The sequence below is a fragment of the Berghia stephanieae genome, chromosome 2 (genome assembly GCF_034508935.2).
Source record: "Berghia stephanieae isolate SIO BIC M18660-M18661 chromosome 2, UCSD_Bste_1.3, whole genome shotgun sequence".
In the NCBI taxonomy this organism is placed as follows: Eukaryota; Metazoa; Mollusca; class Gastropoda; order Nudibranchia; family Aeolidiidae; genus Berghia; species Berghia stephanieae.
The window spans coordinates 10,806,288-10,815,239 of NC_088361.1; the positions used below are offsets into that span (position 1 = coordinate 10,806,288).

The 8,952-nt window shown below is 38.9% G+C and overlaps 1 protein-coding gene across 1 annotated transcript in view; it reads right to left on the reverse strand.

The window, feature by feature from the left end:
• The window catches only part of LOC144964294 (glucagon-like peptide 1 receptor), a gene marked incomplete in the record, with an annotated part of 157,816 nt that overhangs the window by 33,091 nt on the left and 115,773 nt on the right, over positions 1 to 8,952 (reverse strand).

Sequence of the window (8,952 nt, forward strand, 5' to 3'; positions counted from 1 at the left end):
AAGAATAACAATATCGATAATAATAGTAATAATAATAACAACAATAATAATAATAATAATAATAATAATAATAATAATAATAATAATAATAATAATGATAATGATAATAATAATAATAATAATAATAATAATAATAATAATAATAATAATAATAATAATAATAATAATATAATAATAATAATAATAATAATAATAATAATAATAATAATCTGAAGAACTGTATGAACCAGACACCCAACACCGTAATTCCCCTAGATTCCACCTATATTCGTAAAAAAAAAATCTTTTAACTGTCCGAATTTTCCTTTTTTGTTTGTTTTTCATGAAAAGAAACAACGCTGAATAATATTTCTTGTCAGCTTCACTCGCCATTTTGCAACATGTACACTACACAACCGGACGGGATATTACGAGGTTGATGTTGTACGAAAGCACACGATTATGTCTGAGCGTGTAATACCAAAAGCTGGTCGAACTTATACATATGGCATGTATACGACTTCTTGCAACAAATTGGATTTTCTCTTGCATTTGGCGCGCATACAGCGACAAGCGGAGGACCATGTCGTTATGTGTAATAGCCCTTTTAACACACTCACGCCTCTATACTCACCACACCTTTAAGGCCTGTTACACACACACAGACTTGTTGTTGGCATGTTGTATGGACAGGTTGTGTGCACGCCTAATGCATGCTGACGACGGTCTGATGATGATGATGATGATGATGATGATGATGATGATGATGATGATGATTGTGGAATTGTTGTTGGTGGTAGTGGATCTGATGTTAAATGTGATGACAGTGGTGGTGATAGCCGTTGATTGTTGGAGTGAGTATTCCTTTTTTCTGAATAGATTAAGTGTGCAACAGACCAGTAATCTATTAGGTGTGCACATTCGTAAAAATTCAGTGACACACCAAATAGTCGACATGATGTCATATGGAAGACTTACAATCTTTAACCACTGAATTCATTAAGATTTCTTATTTAACGGTGGGCAGGGCTGATACAGCTGTTTACATAATAATGTGAAACTTGCGTGTGCCTGACATATCAAACCAACCAACGCCCAAACATTTTAAACCTTAATCTTGCTTAAGAAGTATTAAACAGTAGGCTGGGCTGATACAATTGTTGTGACACTTGGGCGTGCCTGGCGTACATAGGGGGAACAACAAGTTTTTTAATTTGTTATTTGCCTTGTTCAATTCAAATACAAATAAATCAAAACAACCAACGCCCAAAGTGAGGACTGATAGTGATTTTAGATAAGACAATTCCCACTGCGTGTGCTTAATAAAAAGACAAAGTCAGCATATCGCATTGTGGATTACATATTCAGCACACGATGTCATAACCTACGAATTCGGTACTTATCTAAAATCACAATCACTTCTCACTTAACACAGCCATGCATACGATGAATTAGTGGTAAGGAGAGGGTTAAAGCATGACTTTAAGAGTATTAACTTTTAAAACGTTTCTTTTCAGGATCGCACAACAAGGAGATAAACGAGAAACGCATCTCTATAGATAGTATGCAGATGACGTCACTCAGGCCTTTGTTATTGTTTTTGCCATCCGCGTTTGTGAGTTGTTCTCACTAAACTGTATTAACAAGACTATAAAAGTTCATGGTTACACAGAGTTTGTGTGTTGGTCCGTTATACTTCCGGATGGCAATGTTGTGAACTCCTTGGCCAAGCGCATTCTATCTATACACAATGGGAGTCCTGACGGATACAATCAGGGTTCCACTATATTACATGTTCTTCCTTGGCTTCGCCATTCAAATCGTAGGATTGGGTAAGCGTTTGATGCTATAGATAGAATGCGGTTGGCCAAGGAGTTCACAACATTGCCATCCGGAAGTATAACGGACCAACACACAAACTCTGTGTTTCCATGAACTTTTATAGTCTGGTTAATACAGATTAGTGAGAACAACTCACAAACACGGATGGCAAAAACAATAACAAAGGCCTGAGTGACGTCATCTGCATACTATCTATAGGAGGGTCCCGATAGCTCAGTTGGTAGAGCACTTGTTTCAACCACAAAGCAACCGATATCGATCCCGGGTGCAGTCGAGATTTTTTCTGACCCCCACCCCCCCTCACCACCACCACCCCACCCCCACCCCTGTCCACCCAGCTGTGATTGTGTAGCTGGGTCTGTTACATCTGGTGGAAAGTATTTTGCGATAGGCTAGCGTCTTATCCAAAGCAAACAATTGCTATTGTCCGTTTCACGCTATAGAAACCGGGGTAAACTCCATCGGCTCCATGGCCTTCATGGCTCTGAAGCAAGGAAGTATAAGAAGGTTGGACTTTCATCTTATCCTTTACCTTGATGTAATTAATGTGTAAATAATGACTAGATGGGTTACGACTATATGAAATTGCTGAAGGCTATAGAGGATTACTATCAGGAACTATTCTTGGGATGTGCTAGCTAAACCTGAGATCACTTGTTGGATGAAACGACCGGGGGGTTTGTTAAGATTAATACAGAGTACTATTTATTGCTATTTAGGATTATCGCTTGGCTTGTTAAGGACATGCTAAGTTACTTTTAATTACTGCTGGTTGTTAAAAATAGAAGGGGTAAATTAGAGAAGACATTACATAGACAGGGGAAGAGGAACAACGGACGACCAGTCAGTTGTGTTGACTCTGCGATCTAGCCATGGCATTGTGGGACAATCCTAATTTAAGGTAACTTAACAATTGCCGAGCTAAATAACAATAAGAACTAAGGAACTATGAAATCTAATTAAGACTAAAGAACTAAGATAAAGAAGATGAGGTTCATTGGGTTAAGGTTAGGATGATGGCCATAAATATTAAAATGTAGAATGTTTGATTAATTATATAAGAAGGTAAATAAACATACAAGATTTCCAGAATCTGTTTTTGTTGAGTGAATTTTTAAAAATTCCAACACAACTAAGTATAAAACTATACGATCACAATAAAAAACTAATATATGTAGATTAACAATCTAATAGAAGGTTAAAAAGTGCTCGCCGGATGTGTGTCATTTTACCATACCTCGTGCGGCTATGTGGTCTAGTGGTATAACACTCGCTTTCGGGTCGGAAGGTCCTAGGTTCGAGCTTCGCTCGGTATAGTTGAGTCATTGGAAAAGACTATTTACTCACATTTTCTAACCATGCTCAGGTGGAAAGTGGGTACCTGGCCGTTAACAGCGTTGTTTATGTAGGAAACATTTTTTTTCGCCGAACAGTCGTCATGTCTCGTTCTTTATGTTCCGTGTTTGCTGTTGGTCAGTGACCCTATGTAAAACGCTTTGAGCACGATGAGTGGATATTGCGCTATATAAAAAAGCTCAAAGCTCAATGCTCAACATCATTTCTTCCCCTCTCCACCATTCTGCGCCAATGTTGTTTTTGGTCCATTCTCCTTTTTCCTCTTGGTGTCCATTTCATTCTTCTTCTAAGTCTCGTCCTTCAGAGCCATTCGGCTTCTGGAACCGGAGTGTATCCCGGTTTCTATAGCGTGAAACGGACAATAGCAATTGCAATTGCTTGCTATCCTTTGGATAGTCGCTAGTCTATCGCAACGTACTTTCCGCCAAATCTAACAAACTCAACTACCCATTCACTGATGGGTGAGCGGGGGAAAAAAAATCTCGATCGCACCAGGGATCGATCTCGGGTCCCTTTGCGTGGGAAGCGAGTGCTCTACTAACTGAGCTATCGGGACTCACTGTCCATGTCATTACTATAGTACAATTATCCCCATTTCCTTTCACAACACACGGTATCGTATCCGCATCCATCTCTTCCTGGATAAATAAGAGTGTCATTTCAAGCCATCTTTTATTTGAGGGACGAGTTTTCTGGCCAAAATTTTTAGATAGGTGGTTTTTCTAGAGTACGGAAGATAAGTACTTAGTGTAATATTATCCTCTCGAATGGACTGATCATATGACTGTAATGAAACACAATCGATAAACGATTGCCTCTGTTATCGTAGCTTGTAAATTTTCAAATGGATAGAGGCTAATGATATGTATTAGATAGGTCCGTTATCACAAATGTCAAGTCGTTTTGCCAATTAGTCTCGGCAGGCAACTTCTCAGAAACTGACAAAACAGAACATTTATATCTAAAATTTTTAAAAATTAAAAATAGAAAATTTAAGTGAGCTTTTATATGGCGTAATACCCAATAAACGTGCTCAAAGCGCTTTACTCTGGCAAACAGCAACACTTAACATCTAGGACGGGACATGACGATGGTTTTAATTTTTTTTTCTCGGATAGAGACAACGCTGTTAACGGCGAGGTACTCATTTTACACCTGAGTACGGTGAGCGAATGTGAGTAAAAAGCATTTTCAACTATGCGTCGAGCGAGGCTCGAACCCAGGACCTTCCGATCCAAAAGCGAATGTTACACCCCATCATCACATAGCCGCAAATATCTAAGGACGTCCAATAGGACAGAGATGTCGTAACGTCACATTTTCTACTCTTCTGGTTCCAAACTCATTGGAAGTGTACTGTAGCCATTTTTTTTTCGAAGGACTAATAATGAATAGGTTATATCTTGAATCATAAGGTGGCATGACTGTTTTGGTAGCAGGATGTATAGGCAGATCTTTAGGATTACGGGGCGTAAAAGATAGAGGATTGATGATCTTTATTGACGACAAACATAATATATTTAGATTAGAAAATAAAATGCCGTACCGATCCGAAAGCGAGTGTTTTACCACAAGACACAATACCACATTTAATATAGCAATGACTATGAAAAATGTTTTATTTCTTGTCTAAATTCAAAGCCTTATCTCCACTGAGTAAAAATGTTTTTGAATTTTGAAAATCCATTCATAAATAAACAAGTTATGCAGTTTCAAAGGTGTCATTTATTTGGATGGCCCGCAAAGAGGAAAAAAACGTGAAAATATGGGACGCTTTTTCGGCATTTTTTTCGACCTTTGGTTGTATCTTGCGTAATAAGTGGATTAAAAGATTGAAACTTGGCAATTTTATGGCAAATTTGACAGAGAATATGATGAAAACATTAGAGTTCTAACTTACATAATTTTAGAGCCGGATGGTATATAACACAGAGAGAGAGAGAGAGAGAGAGAGAGAGAGAGAGAGAGAGAGAGAGAGAGAGAGAGTGTGTGAGAGAGAGAGTGAGAGAGAGAGAGATTAGTATAACACACAGACATAAATATATTAATAAATGAGTATATAACACACACACACACACACACACACACACAGAGAGAGAGAGAGAGAGAGAGAGAGAGAGAGAGAGAGGGGGGGGGGGGGGGGGAGGGGGGATTGCTTACATAAACGAAAGAAATAAAGAAGGAAAAGAGAAATTGGACAAGGGACAAAGGTTACTGATGGAACGTGACTTGGAACACAATAATTAGACCCATGCTGAGATTGTAGATCATATTGCAATCGAAAACATTTAACATTATAATTTCTTAAATTCTTGTAAATTAAACAGTCAAATTGTCAGCTGTTTATTGAACCCAAACGCAATGGCAGACGATAAACACCCCTCTGCCAGTGAGACTGCGCAGACATTTTGACTAGTCATGAACTTTAAAACGAGGTCAACCAATCAGAAAGCGCTTTGCCACGACCCGCTCAGCCGCTCTTTGGTGCCAAATCGTTTTGAACTTGTGATTCGGGTTGTAGGGGGGCAAAATGGCTTTGTCTTTTACGAATGAAGAGTAAATTAGGATGGTGTTTTGTAAAATACGGGAAAAGTCCTCGTCATATTCATATGAAATTTTACAACCAAAAAGAAGAAATGTTCATGTATTACCTTGTCAGCGACAAAACCTACACGCCCGGTAGTTTTAGAAATATTTTACTCCAAAGAGTAAAAATCTATATTTAACGGTCTTCTGGTAATTGCACGAGTTTTGTCGCTTGACATAATCTAAAATGACCTTTTTTCTAACTGTGTGCCAACTTTCAGTCATGTTCATCGATAAACAGCGTCGTAATTAATTTTTTTTAAATAGCATATATGAAACCATATTTTGTCGCGAATTTGGGCACTTCGTGAGCGAAAAAGAGGCCCAAAGATTTGTGCAGGATACCTAGTCATTGCTAACATAAGTAAGTAAACAGTAAGCCTCGCAGTCTGAATGATGCTTGCTGAGGATAGTGTTATTCAGCCACAGAGTTTTAAAATTCGAGGAGTATAGCTGCTCTCTCCATCCGTGTTGTGAATTGTTTCCTTTGGTCACGGTCCTGGGCCAGATTTTTGAGACTGCCTAGATCTTGTTGTGACTTAAGTTTCGAGGGAACTGCAGTTTTCTTAGTTTTTCAGGGATTAATTCGGCCTCACTAAATTCATAAATTTCTGATATATATAGAGAGACCCTGGTTCAGGCTAGTTACGACTGATGTTGGTGGTCTCCATACCTATTTGTTGCCATGTAGGAAATATTCTGTCATTGGGCTGGGAAATCTATCATCTCGACGTAAGATGTCACCAAAACGCTATTCTTTTATTACTGTACGTAGGCGTTGGAATCTGGTTCTTTCATAGAGATCACTATTTGTCTTTTCTCTGGCCAATAGATTCTGATTAAGCGACGACGGTATGAATCAAAGAATTTCTAAGTTCTTTTACGTGAGACCCCATGTTCCATAATTATTATATAATATGTCAATATCGACATTATAGGCCTCGTAAATCTGTAATCGTTTATTCTCACTTATTATCATAGTTTAATAGAATATACGATAATTAACGTAATTTTATGGGCAAATGTTGGGGATGTACCATTAGCAAAATTATTAAGCAACATGTAACAATTTATTTTCTTATTGATTAAAGATCAGATTTTCTTGAATTTCCTAACAGAACAGAATACGACAACGACTTCAAAGTGGACACCTAATGATCATCTTGTCAGCGAAGGTAATAAAACCAATACAATCAGAAATACATCGCAAGTCAGATTTTAATTTCAGGACAAAATAGTTCCTTGGAACCAACCTAAATTTGGAACCAAAAATTCTGCTTCAATTAATACCTTCAAGATTGTTATTAATAGGGTACTCTTATGTGTGGTCTATGAATTTGGTAAATAACCTTACTTAGTGCGGTTGTGTGGTCTTGTGGTATGACACTCGCTTTCGGATTGGAAGGTCCTGGGTTCGAGCCTCGCTCGGCGCACAGTTGAGTCCTTCTCTCACCCTACTCAGGTGTTAAATGAGTACCTGGCCGTTAGCAGCGTTGTCTCTGTCCGAAAAAAATTATAATGTTGCCTAACAGGCGTCATGTCCCGTCCTACATTTTATGTGTTGGTGTTGTTCAGGGGCCCCGTGTAAAGCGCTTTGAGCACGTTTAGTGGATGTTGCGCTATATAAAAGCTCAATTTGTTTTAGTTATATCCAATAGAGCAGAGACTTTGTGATGTCACAATTTCTTCTCTTCCTCTTCAAAACTCTTTGGAAGTGTATACATGACATGTCCTTTGAAGGACTGTCAATGAAAAAGGTTACACGCTGAATCATAAGGTGACATAACTTTTTTAGTATCAGGGTGTATAGGAAATGAGATTAGCGGAAGAGTAGCGTTCCTTGATTGGATATCATAATCAACATCATGCATTTTTGTACTGAAATATGAATAATAAATTTTGTATTTGGAGCGCTTGGCTTGTAGTTAGTTTGTTTACAAATAACGTCTCCGCCGGTGACGTCCAATCAAGGGACGCTACTCTTCCGCTAATCCTATAGGCAGATTCTTATGATTACTAATCGTAAAAGAGCGAGGATGGATTATCGTTTTTAATGACCACCATTTATTCAGATTTTAAAATAAGGTAACATCACACGGAATCCTGAAGAATAATTGTACAATGTTTGCATCCAGTCCTCCGAGAGATTATTTTCACACTTTAAATGAAATTTCAGCTGGTTATTTTGTTATTTGTTCCTTATTAGTAATGTAAATTATTATTGAGCCTTAATAAATTTATTAGTATTATTATCCTATGTTTACTTGACATAATTTAGTCTATAATATAGATCATCATTATCATATCGTGTCGCGCCAGTGGTGGATCCATTGGATGGCTTCAGGGGTGCAGCCTCTCAAGTCCATATCACTGATATGTGGTCCAAGTTCGCACTCTTGAAGGATGTGGTCCATGTTTTGAGCCGTGTGTCCACATTGACATCGGCAGTCTGAAGAAAGTCCCCATTTTTTGTAGGTTGTTTTGGTATTCCCCACTTTAGACCTTGCCCGGTTCACTGTCAACCAATCTGTCCTGGGGAGATTTACTCCGCTTGGCAGTTCTTCTTTGGGTTCCTGAATGGCATCATTTGGGCAGCAGTCCCATTCTTTCCATGAATGCACTCTGTATATGGCTGCATGGTCTGGGTGGATGCCTTCAGTTGTCAGGAAGCTTTTCCTAGATTTCAGCCTCCTTGGCACGATGATATGGTCATAGAGAGGATGTCTGGTGTCACTTTCTTGTTTGTATTTCTGGACTTTAGTCTGTGCGTGTCTGCGGATGTGTGGTGGTGCTATCCCGGCTAGTCTATAGATGGCTGGTGTGGGGGTAGGTCTCAGTGTCCAGTAATAATGCGACAAGCATTGTTTAGTTCAGGGTCTATCTTATTGGCGTGGCTTGACCTAGCCCAGACTGGTGAGCCATACTCGGCCGAGGAGTAACAAAGTGCAAAGTGTAGGAAGATCTTCCGAGAAAACAAACGGAGATCCTTCCAAAACTTTGTCTCCAAAATAAATAGCCAGACACCCTAAATAGGGTGTGGAAGATGTTACGGAAACTGAAGGGATCTGATAGTGATTCACTAAATCACTTGACACGTCCCGATGGATCCGTGGCTGAAACAGAACAAGACATTGCCAACACTCTGGCCGAGAGGCTGGCGCACAGCTCCTCGTCTGCACACCACACACC